Here is a 25,036-nt window from a genome sequence, read left to right as displayed (position 1 = left end):
TTTTGCAGAGGAAAATTGATCAGACTAATCCGTAGCTATGAAATTTGTATTTCCCACTTAATAGGCTACAAATGTTATAGATGAATAGTTTCAATTGCATGGAGTGCTGAAGGAAGCAGAAGAATACTAAAACCTCAGGATGCATCCAAGTTTCAGAGCTCAGATTCACCTGGTTCTTTAACTGAAACAGATGCTTTAGGAAACAATTTTCTGATTTGTTCATATTTCCCAATCTTGTATATACCATGCACAATTGTTACATGTTTCTATTCCAATTAGTTCAGCCTGCTCCAATCTGGTGCCCTTCAAGGTATGGAATGACTTCATTTACCATCATCCCTGACCATTGGTCATGCTGGATGGGGCTGATAGGAGATGGAGTCCAGCAACAGATACCCCTCTGCCACTCCTTGTCAGGGATCATTAGGAATAGAAGTGAAAATAAAACTGCTGCTGTCATAATGTCATTATACAAATCTATGGTGTGACAGCGTTTGGAATACTGCATATAGTTCTGGTTGCCTCACTTCAAAAGGGATACAGTGGTACCTCGGGTTACATACGCTTCAGGTTACAGACTCCGCTAACCCAGAAATAGTGCTTCAGGTTAAGAACTTTGCTTCAGGATGAGAACAGAAGTCATGCTCCAGCGGCGCGGCAGCAGCAGGAGGCCTCATTAGCTAAAGTGGTGCTTCAGGTTAAGAACAGTTTCAGGTTAAGAACGGACCTCCGGAACGAATTAAGTACTTAACCTGAGGTACCACTGTATTGTAGAGCTGGAAAGGTTTCAGGAAAGGGCAACCAAGATGATCAAGTGAATGAATGATAGAATTATCTATAAAGATAATTTCCAGTGTTTCAGATTGTTTTGGTTTAGAGAAAAGGTGAGTAGGAGGAGACATGACAGAAGTCTATAAAATTCTGCATGGCATGGAGACAGTGGATAGAGAAAAGATTTTCTTCCTCTCTCATAACACTAGGGACTCATAAGCATCCAGTGAAGCTGAATGTTGGAAGATTCAGGAAAGAGGAAAGAAAGTCCTTCATGAAGCGCATAGTTAAACTATGGACCTATCTCACACAGGAAGCCCTGAAGGCCAACCTGGATGACTTTAAAAGAAGATTGGACAAATTCATGGAGGAGAGGGTTATCAATGCCTACTTGCCATGGTAAAGCTAAAAGTAAAAGGTAAAGGACCCCCGGATGGTCCAGTCCAGTCAAAGGCAACTATGGGGTTGTGGCACTCATCTCGCTTTTCAGGCTGAGGGAGCTGGCTTTTGTCCACAGACAGCTTTCTGGGTCATGTGGCCAGCAGGACTAAACTGCTTCTGGCACAACAGAACACCACGACGGAAACCAGAGAGCACAGAAATGCCGTTTACCTTCCCGCCGGAGAGGTACCTACCGGTATTTATCTACTTGCACTGGTGTTCCTTCTAACTGCTAGGTTGGCAGGATCTGGTATCCTATTGAGCAACGGGAGCTCACCCCGTTGTGGGATTTGAACCGCCAACCTTCCGATCGGCAAGCCAAAGCGGCTCAGTGGTTTAGACCACAGCACCACCCGCGTCCCTACTAGCTATGATAGCTGTGCTGTCACAGCTGGGAGGCATCAATGCTTCCAAATAAAAATTGCTGGAAACCACACAGAAAAGGAAATTGTTCTTGTCCCCAAATCCTGCTTGCTGGTTTCCCCCAGGAATCTGGTTGGCCACTGTGAGAACAGGATGCTGGGCAAGATAAGCCATAGACCTTATCCATCAGGCTCTTAGGTTCTTAGAGTCACATATGAACTTCTTCTGTCATCATTATTTATGTGTTTATGTGCATCAGTGGGAAGGGGGCTCGCTGAAATAAACTGAAGGGCCCCCAAACCATGGCCAAGTTCCCATCCACTTCATCCCAGAGGTAATGAGGGCCCAACATTCTTCAGGGCTGCTGTGGAACCAATGAACACTGGTGAGGATCATTTCTTGGAGCGACATACCAGCAGAGGGTGGGTGGCAGAGGCTGAAGAGATATAACGAAGTGTGGCATGCAATTCTACTATATTTCTGAATGGGCCAGTCATGTGACATACAGAGAGAACACACTTCTCAGCAGAGACGAATCAGAAAGAGGCAAGGGTAGAGCAATGATTCATGCAGAGACACAACAGAGGGCTGCCAATTTAGAGGATGGTAACTCCTCTGCATCTCTGCATCAGGAGTAACTAGGAATCAAATCACCCCTGGCTGAAAGGAATGGGAGAATTACCTCAGTGCAGACTGATTAGGAGCAGGTAGACGGCCACAACAATGAATTGTGCAGAGACACAGTGGACACCCTCCCCTGCAGATGGATGATTTGGGCTTCCAGTGTCCTTTTGATTATTTGCTTGCTTCCTCATTGCATCCTAGCATGCCCCAGTGTACAGAATGGGAAATCTTGCTTTAGATTTCACAATATGCTCCTGACAGCATCCAGAAATATGTCGATATTAACTTCCTGCTTTCAGCTCATGAAGACAAGCTAAGCAGAGGCAAACAGAATCAAGACAAGTCACCCAAACTAGAGTTGACTGTTCCCTTTCTAGTCAATTTCCCTTGCAAGCTTACCATGTGCTAACTCAATCCTTCAGGGTTTGGGTGGCAGAGATCTAAGCTGACAACATCCCTTTGGAGCTGGGAACTCAAATTTAGCATTTTAACTGAGGCTGTGGGGCTTTGTGTTGGCCGTGACTTCCAACTGTGCACAGACATTTAGAGGTTTTTGAAGTCCATGCCTGGTGCACTGGCATCAATGGGGAAGCTTTGCTGCTTTCAACATCACATCAAGTAGACTGAGAAAATAACAGTTCAGTGGTAGGGAATATTCACGGCATACAGAAGGCTCGGGGTTCAATGCCTGGCATCTCCAGGTAGGGCTTGGAAATACCGCAATTTGAAACCCTGGTGATTGGCTGCCAGCCAGTACAGACAATACTATGTTTTATGCACCAGTGTCCTGATATCACACAAATAAGCTTCCTGTACTCCAAGTTGAGAGCACCACTGTGGTGGGTGAGAGGGCTTCCCTTCCTAACACTGAGAATCTTTGTGTATCATAACTTGTTTTGCCTAGTTAAATATTATCTATTCCCCAGTGTCCATAAAAACCTGGCTATCTGTGCATTTCTGATCTGGAGAAAATTGCACTGCATCATTGGGCTTGTAGTGTTGCAAATAGCTGTTGTGTGTATAAGTGATAAAGTTGCTTTGAAGCGAAAAGAATCGAACCAATCAAGAACACACAGTTTGGTTCTTGTGGACAGGCCTGGCACCAGCATCTAACATCACTGGGCTGCTGCTAGAGAACCTGCAATCATGGCAGGTGGGTATGATGTTCCATTTAACATTTCCCACAACAACCCATGATGTATGGAAGTGAGAGCTGGACCATAAAGAAGGCTGATCGCCGAAGAATTGGTGCTTTTGAATTATGGTGCTGGAGGAGACTCTTGAGAGTCCCATGGACTGCAAGAAGATCAAACCTATCCATTCTTAAGGAAATCAGCCCTGAGTGCTCACTGAAAGGACAGATCCTGAAGCTGAGGCTCCAATACTTTGGCCACCTCATGAGAAGAGAAGACTCCCTGGAAAAGACTCTGATGTTGGGAAAGATGGAGCGCACAAGGAGAAGGGGACGACAGAGGACGAGATGGTTGGACAGTGTTCTCGAAGATACATGACCAAACTGCGGGAGGCAGTGGAAGACAGGAGTGTCTGGCATGCTCTGGTCCATGGGGTCACGAAGAGTCGGACACGACTAAATGACTAAACGACAACGATGACAACAACAACAACCCAGAGTGTGCCTGGCATAGCATCGCTCCAGGGCATCGTCGTGGTAAACCTTCCCCTGGGGCTGAGGGTGAAGGCTGTTGCCTGGTGCTGACTGAGGAGATCTGATCAGGGGTTTTGATGCCAAAGGTTATATAGGGTTATAGGCACAAACAGAAAGAAATCAGGAAAAGAAGTTAGGAGTGATTAGAATAGAGAAAAATGGAACAAGCCATTTGGGACTGTTTCTTTTACCAGCCCTTGCAAACAAATAGTCCTTGTCTTTGCAAACTGGGTCCCCAAGTATATTATCAGAGGATGTGGGTAACAGGATGACAAATTGTGGTTTGGCACTATGAAAAATGGCCACGTGCCCATGAGCTCTCTCCTTCCCTTATGAGCTCAAATTTAAGTAGCAACTCCCAGTTTAGAAACAAACCATACACTCGGTTCAAGTATTGTGGGTACCCTCCCACCACACAATGCAGTGAAGGAGAGAGAAGTGCAGGCCTGGTTCACAGCTGCTTCAGGCGGCAGAACCCCAAGGGGTGGCAGGTCACATAACAGGAATAGGAATAGCTAAAGGTAAAGGTAAAGGACCCCTGGACGGTTAAGTCCAGTCAAAGGCAACTATGGCGTTGCAGCGCTCATCTCGCTTTCGGGTCAAGGGAGACAGCATTTGTCTGCTGACAGCTTTCTGGGTCATGTGGCCAGAATGACTAAACTGCTTCTGGTGCAATGGAACACCATGACAGAAACCAGAGAGCATGGAAATGCCGTTTACCTTCCTGCCACAGCGGTACCCATTTATCTACTTGCACTGGTGTGCTTTTGAACTGCTAAGTTGGCAGGAGTTGGGACAGAGCAACAGCAGCTCACCCTCTCATGGGGATTTGAACCGCCGGCCTTCTGCTTGGCAAGTTCAAGAGGCTCAGTGGTTTAGACCACAGTGCCACCCATGTCCCACATACCTTTATCTTAACAGGAATACATAGTAGCCTCATTAGGGTGCGTTCTTTCAAAGAAGTGTGACTAGCCCAAGGTCACCCAGCAGCTGCATGTGGAGGAGCGGAGACGTGAACCCGGTTCCCCAGATTAGGAGACAACCACTCTTAACCACTACACCACACTGGCTCTCATAATAATAATAATAATAAATAAATAAAAATTATTTATATCCCGCCTTCCCCAGCCGAAGCCGGGCTCAGAGCGGCTAACAACAGTAAAAGTAACACAGCATTCTAAAATCAATTCAGAATCAAATTAATGGCAACCACTGGGCTAGAGTTCTGTGAAGATTATCAAAGGAGGGGGTCAGACTGTGCCTTGGCCAAAGGCCTGGTTGAACAGTTCTGTCTTGCAGGCCCTGTGGAAAGATGTCAAGTCCAGCAGAGCCGTAGCCTCTTGTGACAGAGCGTTCCACCAGATCAGGGCCACAGCCAAAAAAGCCCTGGCTCTGGGTGAGGCCAGCCTAAAGTCCCTGTGACCCGGGACCTCCAAGATGTTTTTGTTTGAAAACCATAAGGTCCTCCATAGGACATACCAGGAAAGGCGGTCTCGTAGGTACGAGGGTCCTAGGCCGCATAGGCCTTGAGGTCTCTTCCACTTCTACATTTCTACACACATGGTTGACAGAGCCAACAAAGTAAAATTTAATTCCTCTTGCCCTTATTGAAAGATAAGGATCACAGAGAAGGAAATAAAACAAAAAAACCCTCAAGTAATCTTCAATGCGATGTGGAAGTAAGATTATGGAATACAAATGCAGTTGTGCTTGGTCTCCTGCTTTACAAATGATTTTTCAAGGATGTGTAGCAAGGAAATAGCAGAAGTAGGGTGAACCCAAATTTTCATCCCGGATCTATGGGCACTGTGTTGGTTATTCAGAAAAGGAAACTCATTCAGCCTGGTGGCACTGCCCAGTCTAGAGCTGGGTTGCGGGGGGCGGTGCGGCGGTGCTGTGTGAAAACAGTCCTTTGAGTTGTGTGTCAGTGGATCTACTATGAGCAGGACATAGCTGGATTCAATCCTTGAAACCCTACACTTTGTGTTGTGTCTTCAATCCATAGGTGCGGGGGCAAGGGGGGCACTCTCATCCCTTCCATTCCTTTGTCCATCAAATTTCATGGGCATTTAGGCAGTGTTAAATAATTCCAGAAAGCCTTTTCAAACTCAGGAGGTGGGGCGGGTGGGAACGCTTATCACAGTTAAAGTTCAGGGATGGGTGACAAGTTTGTGAAATAGGGACCTGGTTGGGGAAGCATAATGGTTTGCAAAACTATTATATTTCTGTCACTAGGATGTGTGACTCTCCATCTGTAAAAATAATGACTATCGAGACTTGTTAACACAGGGGTTTTAGCAGAGCAAAGATAAGATGTAAGAAAAGAGATAACAAAATCTTGGCTGATGCTTTGATTCTGCATGCTTTGTCTTCACAGGATAATGGATTCTTTGAGCTGGTTCACACGTGCTGTGCATGGACATCAGTAGATTACTGAACACTTGGCAGAAAATGGGATCCCTTGAAAAGCGCTGGGATGTGAGGCTGTGTGCAAATATACCTTTCAGTTGTGCAAAAACTGAGGAAGGTGTAGCCACAAATGCCAGAGAGAAACTGGTCATATCCTGCTCTTTATTAGTCCATAGATTGCTTTTGATTGGCTTTTCCCTCCTTCTGAATTCCAGATTAATTAAGAGCATTTCTGTAATTTATGTATTGCATTTATTTTAGTGATGTGGATGGAAGGGTGAGCTTTTTATTTTTATTTTAAGAGGGAGGTTTCAGAGTTGAGGCCCATCTGGGATCCTTCCTGCATTCATAGAATCATAGAATGGTAGAGATGGAAGAGATGCCAAGGAACATGGTCATTTAGTCCAACTCCCTGTTATGCAGGAATCCAGACCTTCCAAGTGTCCCTGTTTTCCAGGGACAGTCCCAGATTTACAGAAGCTGTCCCAGTTTCTGATTTGATACCAGAATGTCCCGTTTTTCTTTAGGACACCCCTATCTCCATCAGAGAAATGTTGGAGGGTATGGAGTCATGATGCGACCCACAAAGCCAAGGAGATAAGTAGCTGTGCAACCTTCAGAAGACATCTGAAGGCAGCCCTGTACAGTGGCGCCTTGGTTTCCAAAGGGCTTAGTTGTCAAACAAATCGGCTCCCAAACACCACAAACCTAGAAGTAAGTGTTCCGGTACGTGAACATTTTTTGGAAGCCAGACGTCCAACAAGGCTTCCCCTTGAGTGCACGAAGCTCCTGCAGCCAATCGGAAGCCGTACATTGGTTTTTGAATGGTTTCGGGAGTTAATCCAGAATGGATTAAGTTTGAGAACCAAGGTACCACGTTGTAGGGAAGCTTTTTAATGTTTAATGTTTTATTATGTTTTAATATATGTTGGAAGCTGTGCAGAATGGCTGGGCCAACCCAGTTAGATGGGTGGTGTATAATAATAATAATAATAATAATAATAATAATAATAATAATAATAGTTGTTGTTATTGAATAGGATGTCCCTATTTTCATCAGAGAAATATTGGAAGGCATGGGAACCACAGCCAAAGAATCCCTGATAGATGGCCATCTCCCATTCACTGGGAAGAAATAGAACAGAAAGTTTAAATTGCATGGGTACAGACTGATGTCAGGGAACTGTACTCTGAACATCAGGAAGGGGAAACCTCAGATCCGAGGGACTGAACGTGGCCCTCCATACCTCTCCTCTTTGCCCTTGAGACTCTCCCACATCCACAATTGGTCCTACTCTGCAGCCCATTGTATTGCATCTGTTACTCTGGCCACTTCTGCCTTGGCTCCACCCACCACCAGCCAAATGGCCCCCAGAGGGCTGTCCATTAGGGAATGTGGCCCTTACCTGTGATGCACATGCTGAAAAGCTCATGAAGGAAGTCCTGGTGCCCATCTTCATCAGGTTTCCCCAGGTGAGCATTAAAGAATCGCCCCTATTAAAAACACAGAGGGGTCAGAATTCTTAAGTTCACGAATATATTTCCGCTGTTTGTTGATTCAGATACTTGTTTTAACTCCGTTCGCTTGAATTATATAATAACTACATAGTATCTCATTAATTCAACTGTATTAGTTCATAAAGTAGTTTAGTTAGGTCAGTGGCTCATCTGACTCTCCTCATGTCCATAACTCAGAGATCTGTATACCTTACACTGAGGGCAAGGAAGGGCATTTGTGAGTGATGGCAAGTGAGGGAGGGAACTGAATAGGCAGGCTTTCTTTTCTTTTTTTGCAAGCAGTGCTGAAATATGACCAAGATTTTTTATTATTATTAAAAAACAACAACCATGAAGGCCGTACTCAGAAATAAAGCAATTCTACTCAGCTCTGCTTATTCTACACTCCTATTTGCCTGTTATTGTTTTATTAGTGAGACCCTTAAGATCCATAGGTTGGTGTATTATATTTTAAAATGGCCCTTACTTATTCAACCTGTAGGGGTGGAATGGGCCCTAAATCAAGATTAAACAAGCCAAAAGCATGAGTATCATTTCTGGAAGGAATCTATACTTTCCCCGAGTTCTCCGTTTTTCAAAATAACATTTGAGGCATGCACCTGCTGATGTCTGTTTCATTATATTTACTGCAGCTCCTAACAGCATCTTAAACCATCAGGCAGGCAGCAAATCCAGAGATGCTGTCAACAGATGAGCAGTGAGAGACGTTCTTCAAATTGCATGGAAGGAAGCAAGAAGGGCTAAAAGCCTCCAAGTAAATTTCCACCATAAATCCTCCCTAACTGCTAGAACATGGAGGAAGCACATCAGCACAGCAACTCTATACTCCAAACAATGATCATATCCGAATTAAATTAAGGACACTGGAAGAACCCTCCTGGATCAGACCAAAGATGCAGTTGGTCCAGCATCCTGCCCCAAAGAGGGTCCCACAAGCAGGGTAAGGGAGCAAGAGCAATCTCTTGTGCTTTCCAGTAATGGGTCAAGAGAGGCATACAGTCCCTGAGAGTGGATGCAAGAAATAACCAGCTTAGCTAGTAGCCATTGATAGCCATGAATTCATCTAAGCTCTTTGTCAAGAATTCCTTCCCTTGGGGTCAGAAAGACAGGCTGTCTTTTGTCAGCAAAGACGCCTGATGAGCCCTTAACATTTACACACTTGAGGCTCTTCTCAGTGTGGTGTAGTGGTTAAGAGTGGTAGACTCGTAATCTGGTGAACTGGGTTCACTTTTCTGCTCCTCCACATGCAGCTGCTGGGTGACCTTGGGCTAGTCACACTTCTTTAAAGTCTCTCAGCCCCACTCACCTCACAGAGTGTTTGTTGTGGGGGAGGAAGGGAAAGGAGAATGCTAGCCGCTTTGAGACTCCTTAAAGGGAGTGAAAGGCAGGATATCAAATCCAAACTACTTCTTCTTCTTCTTCTTCTTCTTCTTCTTCTTCTTCTTCTTCTTCTTCTTCTTCTTCTTCTTCTTCTTCTTCTTCTTTCTTCTTCTTCTTCTTCGGCATCTAGTCTTCCCCCATGCCTATGGTTTAAAGCCAGAATTACAGCCTCCATGATACAGAGAAAGCATTACAGGAGATTGAACTAAATGACATCTACAATTCTATGATTCGATGAAGGCCGCAGACTCTTCATCACTGAAGTTTTAAAAGCAGAGGCTGAATGGCCACCTGATCATAGCTTCATTAATGTGTGACCCTGAAACTTCAGATCCCCCCAAACTGATGGCAAAGTGTTGTGCTAGTTTTGTGTCATTTGGTGCCACAAATCCCAATTTCTTTGCAGCTCCCTCAAACTGAGCAACTGACACTCAAACAGGTGTCACAGATAAAGGGCCAAAAACTCAACCTTGTCTGATTGGCACCAAGCCAGTGCCAAAGTGGGGTGCTGGTTTTGTGCTATTTTGTGCCAGCCCCAAACTGAGTAATTAACACTCAAACCAGGGGATATAGGGTCAACTCCAAACCCAACCTCGTCTGACTGACTCCAAACTGGTGCCAAAGAGGCGTGCTGGTTTTGTGCTGTTTTGTGCCAGAAACACCACTTTTGGCACTGCCCCCCAAATTGAGTAACTGATGCTCAAACCAGGGGCCATAGAGACACCCCAAACCCCAACCTGTCCTATTGGAGCCAAAGTAGTGTGCTGGCTTTGTGCCACAAACACTGCTTCCTGTGCATCCCCACAAATTTAGCTTTTGACATTCAAATAGGGGTCACAACTAAAGGGTCAAAAACCTGAAGCAGCTCAGGCAGCGAATCCTTTGTGCAGCAGGGAGGTCGGTACACCAGTAGGAATACTGTACTGTTTCTATTGCCCAACTTCCAGAACATGCATTCAGAAAACTTGATCTCCCTAATAGGACTCATGGTGAAAACTGACTTCCTAAAAACCACTGCAACCCCACTCACATGCCCTGTGTTGCTGTGCATAAGAGAAACCTGGTGGACAAGCAGCAGCAAGAATTGGCCCATTTGCCATGTCCAACCAATTCTCTGTTACACATGCCAGATCAATTCCTCCATCCACGATCAAGTCATAGATGGCAGTGAATCGTTGACCTGGCATTGTACAGCAGCACCTTAAGGTCATGTGGGACACCCTTGTTGATACCTGTATCCTTCTGGTCAGGACCAGACCCAGAGGCTGGGAGAGTCTTCAGACAACAACTAAACTTTACTCCTTGGTAATGACATGGTCTGGTCCTAGCGTAATTCCTCCTCCTGTCTGTGTGACCATTGAGATTGGGTACCCCAAGGCATCCCCTGCTGTGGAACCTGCCCCAGCCATTCTTTTGGCTGGGGCCCATTGGGCAGCCTTGTCCCTCTCCCCTTAAAATAACTCATACAATTTAAGAGTGGGTGGGCAATGCTAAAGAAGGAAGAGAAGAGAGTGGGGCAGAGCTGACTTAAATAGCCTGTCTCCAGCTCTCCCCAATTGGGCAAAATCGCCATCAGACCATAAGGTCCTCCTCCAGCTAATGTGGTCTAGGCAGACTGCAAGCATCTTCGGTTCCCCTCGCCATATAGTAGTAGCACACCTGCTCCACTTTTTAATACAGATGGAGGCTCCCGCCTTGTAATTTGCAATCATAGCTGGCAGTCACTGAGCCGTAAGTAAAGACATAGGCTGAAAGAGGTTGCACATAGACAGGAGAGGCTCTGTGAGTCTCGGGAAAAGGCTGTAATCCAATTATATGCTCCGCAGAGTGCAGTGGAAGCTGTGCTCTGCTCCGTCCCCATGGGACAGAGCTGAGCTGTTCTGTGCCAAGTTTTTGGGAGAGGGTTTTAAGGCTCCCCATCAGGACCAGGAGGTTGTGGGATGCAGGCAACGTGAGGCAAAGAAGACATGGCTCCGCTCTTCCGGTATTGACTTGATGTAGCGGTGGGGGGCACATTCATTTTAGTGCTCTCATAATGCCTGGCTGGCTCTCATCTAGGGGGAAGATGAGGACATGCTCCCTGCCACCCCAGAAGGCAGGACTAGATCTAATGGGCTTAAGTTACAGGAGGGTAGAGTTTAGTTGAACAGTTAAGAACGTAAGGGCATTCAGCTGAATTAGGACAATGGCTAGATGAGTTCAAAATCCTGTTATCACAGTGGCCAAGCAGATGCCCCAAAGGGAAACCTGCAAGCAGGACACAAGCCCAAGAGGACTCTCCCCTCCTGTGGTCTCCAGAAACTGGTGTTCAGAAGAATCACTGCCTCCAACTGTAGAGGCAGCGCATGGCCATCATGGCTTAGCTACTGAGAATCTTCACCATGAATTTATCTAATCTTCTTTTAGAGCCAATTTCAATGGGTTTGCTCTGAGTAGGACTAGCATTGGATTCAATCCCATATCTTTCAACTGGCTATCCCTTCAAATAGAGGACTGTCCTCTGTAAAGATGGCCACATAGCCACTCAACTTTAAGCTAGTTGGCAGAGCAGACCTGGAGTGGTGATCTCTTCACCCTAATGGACCACTAGACTAGACTCCACTAGACTACTGGTTTTGCTCATTTTCTGCTTCAAGGAAGTATTTCCTATAGGTAGGTTTTCAGCTAGACCTGGAAGTTGCAGTTAGTGCAGAATGCTGCAGCATAATTATTGACAGAATTGAGGCACTGCCAGCATAAAACACATCTGCTCAGAGATCTGCACTGGCTGGCAGTCTGCTGCCAGGCCAAGTTCAAGACGTTATTATTAAGTATATAAAGCCCTTAACAGTTTGGGACCAGTTTACCTGCAAGACCCCACATATATCAAAGACCTGGGATAGCTCAGTTGGTAGAGAAGGAGACTCTTAATCTCAGGGTTCTGGGTTCAAGCCCCATGTTGGGTGAAAGATTTCCTGCATTGCAGGGGGTTGGACTAGAGGACCTTAGTGGTCTCTTTCAACTCTACAATTCTATGATATGCACAACTGCATTGATCTGTGGAACTGGCACATAAAACCAGTTCTGCATTTGTAAGAACTTGGATTTTTTTTAGTGTGGCAGCATGCGCACTTTGGAACTCCCTGCCTATTGACATCATGTAGGCACTGTTTAGGCACCTGCTAAAAACATTTCTGTTTAAATAACCCTACCCAGAAATGTAGAATGTTACTGTATGTTTCAATCTGTTTTTAGCTTGCTCGTCTTATCTTTTGCATGTTTCAAAGATGGTTTTTTTAACTGATGATTTTATTGTTCTGTTCCAGGGGTGGCCTACTCCCAAAAGACTGTGATCTACTCACAGAATTAAAAACTGGCAGTGATCTACCCCCTTTTTGGGGGTTCAGGTCAAAGTTGTTGAGTTTTTTTTAGGCAGGAGGAAAGCTCCGATTTTTGAGGATTCAAGCCTAAGCTCAAGGGGAACAGCCATTCATCAACAGATTGCTGGCAGAAAAAACAGCTTCACTGAGTAACCTCCGTCTACCTTTCTGCAGATTGTGCAACAATGGAGGACGAGGCAAGGGTGCGGGGGTGGATTCTCTTTTACCAACACTAAGAAAAGTGACCCAGCGATCGACCACGATCTACCAAAACCTCTCAGGGATCTACCAGTAGATCACGATCAACCTGTTGGACATCCCTGTTCTATTCACTTCATAAAAAGTTTTGAGGTTTGTTTGTTTCAGTCAAGCAGTGTGTATAATTTAATGGAATAAAACAAAGAAATAAATCAATAAAAAATGTTCTCCCGCTGTCAATGTGAAGCTTGTAAGTACATGCACCTCGTTCTGCCACACAGATAACAAAAAACAAGGCTGTCCTCTTTGAGATGACCACAGCTGTATGCACTTTAAATAAACATAAGCTTTCAGGTTCAGGAGAGCAGCCCCCGTCCACGGCCAAAGTTATAATTCACCTGCCAAGAGGCTGCTTTTGTCCAACGGTGCCAGGGGACGCCATAAAGCCCACGTGCTCAACGGAGAGACGTTGCTGACTCTATTATGGCGGCCTGAGCAAACTGTCGGCCTTCATTGCCTTCCTTATTAATCAAGGAGGTGTTGGCAAGTCTCCTGCCCGTCTCACACTCCCTGCCCAAGCTGATAAACTGATTAAGCTGAGACTCTTCAGGGATGGAGACTGGGGTGCCCTTTGCTTTCTTGTCTCTTTCAAAAAATGACTATGTGGTGGTGGGGTTTTGTGTGACTGGGAGGTGAATAAAGGACAAGCCCATTTAAAGCAGGCCCCTTTAGCTCCCGTGTCCCTTAGGTAGGGACAGCAATCTTGCGGGCTGATCAGTCCTTTAGTCACTACGCTGTGGTGTTCAAAGTCAGAAGTTGCAAACCCCTCGGCTGTCTAATTTTAGCAAGTGTTAACATTTTAATCACAGCAGAGGGAAAGTGAGCACTTGCTTAATTACTGCAGGTTAATGAAGTCGCCTGACTCTTTCACATCAGGAGACACAGCTCGGAACCAAATCCATTCTCTGCTCTGCCCTTTTGCAGCCTGAGACTATGCCTCTTTACTTACAAGTAAGTCCCTCTAAGTCCAACAAAGCTGGCATCCAGGTTCACGCACATTCCAAAAACTCTCCTTCTCTGAATTTTGGAGTTCTGAATCACTCAGTCTTCTTTTTGAAATTGAACAGGCTCCTTCAAATGTATGAAAGGTAAAGGGACCCCTGACCATTAGGTCCAGATGTGACCGACTCTGGGGTTGCGGCGCTCATCTTGCTTTATTGGCAGAGGGAGCTGGCATACAGCTTCCGGGTCATGTGGCCAGCATGACTAAGCCGCTTCTGGCAAACCAGAGCAGCACACGGAAATGCCGTTTACCTTCCCGCAGGAGCGGTACCTATTTATCTACTTGCACTTTGCTGTGCTTTCGAACTGCTAGGTGGGCAGGAGCAGGGACCAAGCAACGGGAGCTCACCCTGTCGTGGGGATCCGAACTGCCGACCTTCTGATCGGCAAGCCCTAGGCTCTGTGGTTTAACCCACAGCACCACCCGTGTCCCTTCAAATGTATTATTGCCCCTTTAAAAACAGCATTATTTTTTTTTAAAAAAAATGTTGTACCATATATGTCTGCTGGACTGTTTCGACCTATGGAACTGGCAAGGTTACAATTGCCACAGAAAACTCATTCTGCTTTTGTAAGGAATTTCTCTCTTAGTCTGGCAGCACCTACATTCTGTTTAGGTACACCTGTTCTTATTGATAATTTTATTGCGCTATTCTTTCTGCAAACTGTATTGAGCTGTTTGCTTTTACTGTCAAGTGGCATATCATAGAATCATAGAATCATAGAGTTGGAAGAGACCACAAGGGCCATCGAGTCCAACCCCCTGCCAAGCATATGAAGGTTATGAAATAAATAACAAAAAAAAAAAATAGGTCTGTTGAGTTGTTACAGCATTGGTGACTGCATGCTTGAGGTGGTAGATGATTTCGTCTATCTGAGTTCCACCACAACCAGCAACCTCTCCAGTGACACTGAGCTGGACAAGCATAGTGGCAAGGCAGCTCCAGTAATGGTTTACCTTCTCCATTTCATGGGAGAATAAAACGCTAATGTCCAATACCAACATGAAGGTCTACATACCCTCCAACATTTCTCCAATGAAAATAGGGACATCCTAAGAAAAGGCGGGACATTCTGGGATCAAATCAGAAACTGGGATGGCTTCTGTGAATCTGGGATTGTCACTGGAAAATAGGGACACTTGGAGGCCTTGGGTCTATGAGGTCTATGAGGATGCATAGTACGCTGTGGCCACATGGTGAAAAAGGCAATCCTACAGGCCAGGCAGAAGACAATTGGGACCATCCCTAATGATCAGGAGCATTGTGGCGTGTGGCTGTCTGCCATGGGGGATGACAATATGGACAAAAACCTCCCTCACTTGCTTGTTTCTTGAGTGGCATCTTTGAGCCCTTGCACTTCTTAATGAAGGAAAAACAATTGAGGAGGAAATGCTTTTAAAATGGAGACCTTTCTGTGTGGTAAGGAGCCATTATATCTTAGTATTCTGAGCCTCATGGCTGAATTCCCAAAACTCCATTAAAGCGTTTCAATGCAGAGCACCTAGGCTGGGGGGCGGCCAATAACTTGTCTCTTTGATTTTAACAAATGGAGTTTTTCCAAGGACCAGGATCGGGAGATGGAGAATTCTGGAAGTCTTGTGTTTGTGTAGGAAAAGCTGCTGGACACATATAACAGTGCAGAGTGAGAGCTACTGTGGTATAGTGGTTATAGCATCTGACTAGGACCTGGGAGACCAGGGTTCAAATCCCTACTCTGCTGTGAAACTAAGGACTCAGCTACACAGCTGCAAATAAAACACTTTAAATGTGTTGCAAAGTGCAATATACAAATATGCCACTAGACAGTGACAATGAACTATGCAAAATTCAATGTAATTTTCAAAACATTTTAAAATAAAGCATTTTCACAGCAGTTAGGGTCCTACCCTCCAGGGCAGGAGAAAAGAAGCTTGCTCCATCTTCCATTTTTGCAGGCAAAAAAATAAATAAAATGTGTGTGGGGGGGTGACAAGAGATTTTCCACACTGGGTACCACCTGACTTTCCTACGCCTCTGACCCTAGGATAAAACCAGCATGGCTAGTAACAGGTTCTACTTTTCTTAATTCAGGTGTGGTGGGGTTTGAAAGTGGAAGAATGGCAGGACTGACATTGAAGTTCATCTTTTGTTCAGAGACCCGTTTTGCTAAATCTGTCACATTTAGTTAATTGGAGATATATATATATATATATATATATATATATATATATATATAAAAAATCTTCATTCTTCATTATGGCTTTGCTTTTCTGGGTTACTGCATTTCCAACATGTTAAATCAGAACAGCTAGCAAGGTTTCATCACTTGTGTAAAGAGGAAGAATGCCCTTGGGTCTGCTTTCAATCTTACTCAAGGCTTGCTTTGTTTCCTCTTAGCTACACTCTGCTCTCAAAGCTCTGAAATGGCAAGGACATGTGGGAGGGATGGCGGTGAAAGCAGTGGGGAGAGGAGTAGAAAAATCTGTTCATAAACCTCCTGGCAGTCTTCAGGTGAAACGAAAGGGGACCGAACTAATCAGGCAATGCCTGCTTTAAATAAGCAGGATAAGAACTTTTAGAGAAGCCATAATATGCTTTGTTAAGACGTGCAATATAGCTCATGGGGCGTTTTCCGCTAATTACCACCTGTCTACATTACTTACCTACCCCCCCCAACACAAAAAAACCTTGTTCACACATCACATTGTATCCAGGTTTAAGCTGCCCCTACACATCAGCCTGGAGGTGTTGGGATTAGAACCTGTAACCTTTTGCACAGACCCCTGAACTAGCAATGCTCTTCCCCATCAGATGAAGCTGCAAAATTCACAACACCAGCAAGGACAGTTCAGAGGATCACAAGACTACTCTTCCCTCCAACATCCTTGAATCCGATGAACCTTTAATAAATTTCCCTCCATCCTTCTTCTCATCTATATTTTAAACCTCCTTGTGGGTAAAGATAAAATTTCTGGCCCTTAGAGGGATGTTAATTGAAATTAAGTGCAAACAAGATTGTGTGTGCATGTGTGTGTGTATATATATATATATATATATATATATATATATATATATATACACATCATCCCATCCCATCACTTAATGGCTTTTTAGAAAATCACCTTTCACCTCTCTGTTCGATATCTGCCAAAGACTCCTTCACTCTCCTCTATCTTCAAGATGCTGCCTTATTTCCTTCTGACATCAGCTGCTCTGCTTGGTCTTCTGCCTTCAGGCACTGCTTAAAAGGTATGGGGGGGGGGAGAGCTGTCTCAGTCATGTTAATTTTGGAAACACAGAGAAAAACTGGAAAGCATACAATGTGTGTGTTTAATTTCTCTTTGAGCTTCTTCCAGGCTTCTAAAAAGTCTGTTTCTTTGAGGGAAGGCAGGGGAAATCTAGTGTGGGATGAGTCTAGGACAGGCATAGGCAAACTCGGCCCTCCAGATGTTTTGGGACTACAACTCCCATCACCCCTAGCTAACAGGACCAGTGGTCAGGGATGATGGGAGTTGTAGTCCCAAAACATCTGGAGGGCTGAGTTTGCCTATGCCTGGTCTAGGAACTGAACATTCAGAAGGCAAATGCCCCTTAGCACTAAGCCCATCAACTCTCTAGTGTTGGGGGCTTCTGAGTTTGATTAAGAACATGTATGTAATGCACACAGAAGGTCCCAGATTCAATCTCAGCATCACTAGGTATGGTTAGGAAAGAGTTTTGTCTGAAACCCTTGACAGCCACTGCTGGTCAGTCTTGACAATATTGAACTAGATGAACCAGTCGTCTGACTTGGCAGAAAACAGCATTCTGTCTTCAACAGCAGCATCTACAACTTAGCAGTGGAGCACCAGCTTTGCATGTAGAAAGCTTGTTCAATATCTGACATCGCCAGGTTGGGCTGGGAAATAAAACACATTTGTCAATTTTGTTTTTTGTTTTCCCTCTGTTTTCCATTTTCCAACTTTAAGCTTTGTTTGCAACATTTTTGCATCAGTTTGCATATTTCTTTTGTTAAAAAGCCCCGGCCAAAAATTTGTCAGGATTTTAGTGTGCATTTCTCCTAATATATACATTTTCCAAAGCAATATCCCCTCGTACAATGCATTTGTATGTTGCTTTCAGCAATTTATCCATTTTTATGCACACTCACACCTACTATACACATTTTTGTATATGACTTTTGATTGGAGACCCGCACAGCAAAGTTTAGGGAAGTGCACGTTAACAGCACACCCGCAATGAAGACTCAGGAAACCATAAATGTGGTGGAAAAGGTTATATTTATTCAAATATATTTATTCAAAGCACAGTGGTTCCCAATTGGTGGTCTGCGGATCCCCTGAGTCCATCTCACCATTCAAATAACACAACCTAGCATAGAGATATCAAAATTTTCAAAAGTAAGGGGTCCACTTGGCTTTTGAAAACCAGGGGATCCGCAGTTGGGAACCACTGAAATAGTGGCTCTGCAAACAACTGAATATGCATAATCACGAAAAATATATTATAGCCCAGGCAGGGAAGTTCATTAAGGCAGGAGAAACTGGGTCCCTCCTCACTCCTAGGCATCATTTCAGAATCCACCTGTGGCCTCACAGCAAAGGATTGGAAGGAGGACTTCATCCTTGGGTTTGTGAACCTAACAAGTGCACCAACCCAAGAACCATGTCAGGGTTCACTCTCGTGTGTCCACCAAGCTTAAAGGGCATCTGAAAGGACCCACAACTAAGGTGGCAAAGGGGACAAAGAGTGCCTTCAACCTAACAGTGCCTTGGGCATTTATGCCAACAGATCTTAATTTGTATTTTCTGCTTGGGCAAAAAGCCAATTGAACTGTTCTGAGATCCCCAGCAGTGTGGAGTAGGTGGAAAAGAGGAGTCCCAAGGCCAATCAGATGCTCCAGCAGTGTGGAGTAGGTAGAAAAGAGGAATCCCAAGGCCAATCAGATGCTCCTCTCTAAATTCTTACTGAGCTCCCAAACAGGCAATTAGCAAAGTCCAGACTGCACAGGGAGGGAGGGTGTGGCAAAGACAAGAGTTGAGGGTTTGGGGTGGAGCCAGCTTATAAAGCCCAGCTTCTTTCCTTACCTGATTGGCCCAATATCCTGCTTGGCCCTTCCCTAACTTCAGGCTTCAGGGAATCCGATCCCCCTCCCTCATGGCAGGCTGCCAGCAATGGAAAAACAGGAAGCTCTTACCAATGTCTTTTTATTCAATATTCACAGAGAGTGGCGTAGAAATGCAGCCTCTTTGGGTACAGTGGTACCCCGGGTTACAGATGCTTCAGGTTACAGATGCTTCAGGTTACAGACTCTGCTAACCCAGAAATAGTACCTCGGGTTAAGAACTTTGCTTCAGGTTGAGAGCCGCGGCGGCAGCGGGAGGCCCCATTAGCTAAAGTGGTGCTTCAGATTAAGAACAGTTTCAGGTTAAGAACGGACCTCCGGAACGAATTAAGTACTTAACCCAAGGTACCACTGTGATTGCGTTGCTCTGAGTAATCTCCTCCCCCTTCCCTTCACAGTTGTCAACAGCACACTCTTTATGGTGGCTGCCTAGGCCCAATTGTCTCTTAGCTCTCTGCTCTCCTACTTTCATTGATCTCCGGGTTCTGGGAGAAGGGGGGTCAGGAATGCTCTTTAGTGACAACATGTCAGCCAGCTGTTCCTCCTCTGCTTCTCCCATTATTTCCTAGCTTTGCCCCTCTTCTATCTTTGAGCTGTGACTCTCTGCAAATCACCATTGTAAATCTATAAATCTATACTGTCCTCCTCTTCTCAGGAAGGTTCAGAAGAAGGGGGAGGCGGTCTCCACCATTCCTCCTCTGACGTCCTGCCCCTGACCCCAGAGCAAAACCATTCTGAGTCTTCTGCCCAGGGGAGTTGGGGTGTGGCAAAACCATCCCCACTTGCAGGTGGGGGCAGCATTGTAAAAGGATTGCTGTGTTTCAAGAGGTGTGAAATGTGCAGATTTGCATTGAAATTAATCCACTCATTCACCCTCTGCCCAGTTCAGTCCTGATTTCTCTGTGTGGGCCTCTGACTTTCACATGACACCACCGCCTTTCCAGACATGGATGTTTATTGCTCTTCAGCTGCTGGCCATCTACACCACTGAGGGTCCCCCTCATAAGTTATGATTACCAGTTATACAATGGCCCATTTGAAAGTGCCCAGACTTGTTGGAGACATTCAGCATTTATTTATCTTTCTAATAACTTGAAGTTGCTTAAATCTCTAAAAATACTTCTGTGATTCACCAGGCTGTTGAAATGTGAAGGCTAGAAAAATCCAGCCAGCCACCTCACCATATTAGTGTCCTCCTCCAGATCATGCTGTCTCTCCTCAACAAGTCCTATTATTACATAGATTTCATATTAGATTTCTCATATATATATATATATATATATATATATATATATATATATATATATATATAATATAATCTATATATATGAGAGACAGCTCCTTTTTGGGAGATTTTGAAGAAAAGCAACAAGCTGTTGAGGCTGGTGGTTGCTTTGATGAATTCCTAGTGTTACGATGATGGGACAACTGAGGCACACCTGTTGATATCACCTGAACAGGGGTCCAAGGTAGAAATTGCACACATAAAGAAGACTCAAGACAATATAAATGTGGTGAAAAAATATTTCACCACATTCAATATTTACTGAAATATAACAACACAAAGGCTCTGCAAACAGCAATGAGACAGAAGAAACCAAATCAACACAGTTCAGGCAGGAAAGTTCCCTAAAGAAGGAGAGGTCAGTTCCTTGCCCCACCCCCCATCTCCTGGGCATGTGTTCAGGCTCTGTTTGTGCCCCGTCCCCCCGTCAGCAGAAGTACAACAAGGAGGGAACCAGTTCAGCTTCTCTTGCCTGGGAGCAATCTCCAAGAAGGCCCTTTCCTACATCCACATCAAGTGTGCCTGTGAGGGTGGCAAGACTAAGAGAAGGGTCTCCCCTGAAGATCTCAGAGCCTGGGCAGGTTTGTATGAGGGGAAACAGTCTTGCAGATAGCCTGGGCCTAAGCTATATATGGTTTTATAGGTCATAACCAGCACTTTGAATTGTGCCCAGAAATAGACTGGTTGCCAATGGAGCTGTTGGAACAGGTAGCCCTTTCTCATTACAACCAGCCCCGGTCAACGGTCTGGCTGCTGCTCTTCGAGTGAAGTGGTTTGGAGGGATCGATATCTCTGGTGGATTGGATATCCTTGAGTAGGGGTAATGTTTTCAGCTTAGTTTCTGTACTGTATTATCTGTGCTTCAGACAAACTATAAAACGCTGAGCAGGGGAACCGCAAACAGAGCTTAGTTCTTGTGTTACAGAAGACAAATCCCCCTTTTTCTTTGAATGAAAGTAGAATTGAAATAGTTCTGCAGAATGGAATCTGCTTGATATGGTTTCTTGCAGAGAACAACTCTACAATTCTAAGGTTCTATGATCTGGAGTCCAGACCCTCCAAATGTCCCTTTTTTCCAGAGACATCCCTGATTTAGAGAAGCCATCCCAGTTTCTTATTTGATCCCAGAAAGTCCCACTTTTCCTTAGGATGTCCCCATTTTCATTGGAGAAATGTTGGAGGGTGTGGAGTTATCCAACCCCCCCCCAAAAAAAAAACTGTCTGAAGGCAATCCTGTATAGGGAAGTTTTTATTTAATGCTTAGTGTTTTATTATGTTTTTATATATGTTGGAAGCTGCCCAGAGTTGCTTGGGCAACCTGGTAATATGTGTGGGGTATAAATAGTAAAATGATCATTTTGGAATGGGATGTCCCTATTTTCATTGGAGAAATGTTGGAGGGCATGGTGTCACCTCTGAAGTGATGTGCCAGTCCCTGCTCCCTTGCTTTGCACAGAAAACCAGTAGGACCTTTTGTGAGTTTCTATAGAAGGCATGAAAAGCTTGGTGTGTGTGTGTGTGTGTAGCATCTGAGCTCCAAGTGATAGCCTCATTTCCAAATGTGTTTAGTTCAAAGGTATTGTGGTGTATGTGTGCCAACAGTTTAAGATTTAGAGGTGTTCATTTATTTGGGAGGCTAGTTGCTTCTTAGAAATCAATATCTTGTGGACATGCCCTGATGGAGCAGAGGGAGGCCTAGGATTGCCGAACAAGCTGTTGACTGACTCTTGCTTCAAATGCCTGCCAGTCTTCATTCCATGGATGTACATTCATGGATCCAAACTCATTACAGGTAGCAGAGTGGGAAAGGCCCACCCCTGGACCCCTGGAGAGCCTGCTGCCAGTTAAAAGCAGCCAGAACTGGGGAAGACATGTCAATGATCTTTCCAACTGCAAGGCAGCTCCAAGGTGGCAAAGGGAACAAAAACAAATTTGTGCATTCGACGTTCTGTTTCAGGATGAATCGAGAAGCCCCTGTGGCTACTTTCAACTCGACAAGCTGAGAAGCTGGATAACTATAAAGCAGGCAATTGGGTCTCTGTGTTACTTAGTCATACTTTAGAAATGCATTATTCAGGCCTGGAGTAGCAGAATAAATCCATTGCACCATTAACGTCCAGTTTCTAAGTATGCCAGTTAAAAAATGTGGCATTGCAGGAGAGGGCAAGGAGGAAAAAAGAAATTAGATTAGAATTACTAATTTTGTTGTTGTTGAGAAAAGTAGAGGAAGCAGGATGCACTGGCCATTAAGAACAAAATGCATTCTGCTAGGTAACTAGGGACTAGGGTATGAAAATCTGGGGGGTTTTCTGGCTGAGGGGTGGTGTGTAGGTCCTCACAGTGGTGCAGTGGGGTGGGGTGGATGCTGGTCATGAGCCATTCAGAGTGGTATCCAACTAAGACCCACTCAGAGCAGGCCCATTGAAATTATTGGGCCAATGTAAATCACGTCCATTTATTTCGATGAGTTTACTCCAAATAGGTTTACCACTGGGATACAACCCACAGTTTGGTTTGTGATTGGGTCTTCTTAATGTAAATCAGCCGTGTACTCTTGATACTGAGTTGCACTGATTTGGACTCGATCTGAGCTTTGACTGAATTGAGGCAGCCTTGGATTGCTTTGGGTACAGTCTTGCTGGTTTTAGGGGTCTGCTTCACCAGCATGTTCATTGTAGGGAAGCAGAGCCTAGCAGGATCAAATCCTTCACTCACCGGCTGTTTATAAGAATCAACCACCTTAATTAAACATCAGCCCTGTCATCTGAATTTATTCAGGTCTGGATCCGGGTCAGGTGTTGGGGGCAATCTGGGGCTCTGCAATGGGGCTCTGGATCAGGTTGGGCAGGATAATGCACAGTCCTAATAAACAGTTGCCACAGCAATGATGCAAAATCCACTGACTGATCAAGGGCTTCAAAGCCAGCATCTGAGAACATTCTCCAAAACAAACTGAAGTTCTCTAAATAATTATATTTTATGGGCCATTAAGTAATTGTGTTGATGGGTGGAGGTCTCTGTCTAAGATTCACCACAGTCATTATAATCCTGATCTCAAACCTGCTGTAAGAAAACCAGTCTCGCTCAAATAATAAGATGTTTACCATGTTGAAAATGCAAAACACTCAGGTGGATTGGAGGGGTGGGGGAGGTCAAGTTGCCAATAGGATGTTTCATCTCCAAGGATCACTGTTCGTGCAAACAAGGAGACCAGAAACCAACTCAAAATGATATCTATACAGGCTCCAACTGGGGAAATCAGAGTGTTTGTTTCATAGCAGCAATGGGTTGGAACTGATGCCTGCTATGTGGAGAGGCATCTCTCCAAGGTGTGAAAGAAGGAAAGAGAAGGGGAGAAATAGGTTTTCTATGCAGATCAGATGTTTCTAATTCTCGGAACACTCCAGCAAGGGGGTGTAAGATGGAGGGAACATACTATCTCCCTGTTCCCTGAAGGCTTTTAGGGAAAAGCCAAACACCATCTGTCAGAGATATTTTCAGCATTCCTTCCCCTGCCTCTGAAATTATTATTGTTGTTGCAGTGGTGGATAGTCCATTATAGTGAATGGGGAAGTGTCCCACCAACCTCATTTGCCTCTCAGCTAGCCTTCCTCCTTCCTGCCCTTTTACTTACAAGCAACATGGGGGTGGGCACTGTCTGTTAGTAACTGGTATTAAGATGTGTATTGCCTTTGCTACTGGAATGAACATAGTGATCATCAAGAGGCCAAAATAATGACCACCAGTACATATCATTGAAGTTAATACCATAGCTTAGCTGTAAAAACTTTCAGGTGTAAAAACATAGACGAGCCAACCAATGGCCCATCTAGACTGACATCTTCTTCTCACAGTGGCCAACCAGATGCCTGTGGAAAATCCTCAAGCTGCCCAGAAACTCTCCCCGTCTGCAGTTTCCAATAAAGGGGATTCAAAGACACACTGCCTCCAACAGTGGCATCAGAGCATAGTCATCATGGCCATCACTGCCTCCTGTGTTTTTTTATCTCCTTGTGTTTTTTTATCTTGTATTTTAAAGTTGCAACCCACCCTGATATCTACAGATGAAGGGCAGTATACAGATTTAATAAATCATCATCATCCTTTGTAACCAGTGCTGTTTCATCTTGTGAAAAAAAAAATGCACCACAGTTTTGGACTGTGGTTTTTGCAGAAGTTACTAAAATAACTGGACGGCAGCTATCAAAATCTCTAGAACTAGCCCCATTAAACTTTTCCCCTCCCCAACACAACATTGGAGATGGTCATCTAAAGCCTCTTATTTGCTACCTTCTTGCAGCTGCCTGGCTAGTTCTTGCTCAAGATCTAAAGGGCACCATGTTAGCTTATTGGTATAGAACAGGCATGTCCAAAGTCCATTTCGGGGGCCTAATCCGGCCCGCCAGTCAGTTCAATCCAGTCCCTGTGGCAGTTTATTTCCTGGGGTAAAATCCTTAAAAAACCTCAGCAACTTCAATCCTAAAAGCACAACAACTTTGGGGTAAAATCATACAAAAAGCTCAACAACTTCAGTCCTAAAAAAAAAAAAAAAAGGATAACAACTTTGGTTGGCCCTTTGGCCCTTCACTTCATCAAATCTGGCCCTCTTTGAAAAAAGTTTGGACACCCCTGGTATAGAACATACAAGAACAGGACCCTGGATAGCTCCAATAGGGCTTCTCCGTCCTAAGGCTGCTACAGGAGATGCAGCCTCTGCTGGGAACTAGAGTGCAATGAATCATTTTGCTGACTGCCTGGAATGTGATAGGTTTTGCCTCCCTGGACGTACTGGCTGAGTGGTTAAAAGGACAGCAACTTACTTTTTTAAAAATATATATAATTTTTTTAATATAT

General features: G+C 44.7%; 1 long non-coding RNA gene across 1 annotated transcript in view; it reads right to left on the bottom strand.

Annotated features, from left to right (window-relative positions):
- The window catches only part of LOC308592502, a 643,114-nt gene that overhangs the window by 117,551 nt on the left and 500,527 nt on the right, over positions 1 to 25,036 (bottom strand). The gene's annotated exons all lie outside the window — the stretch shown is intronic.

The sequence above is a fragment of the Podarcis bocagei genome, assembly GCF_964188305.1.
Source record: "Podarcis bocagei genome assembly, chromosome: 7".
Taxonomy (NCBI): domain Eukaryota; kingdom Metazoa; phylum Chordata; class Lepidosauria; order Squamata; family Lacertidae; genus Podarcis; species Podarcis bocagei.
The sequence above is the reverse complement of the archived record's forward strand: the minus strand, read 5'-3'. Positions and strand labels throughout refer to the sequence as shown.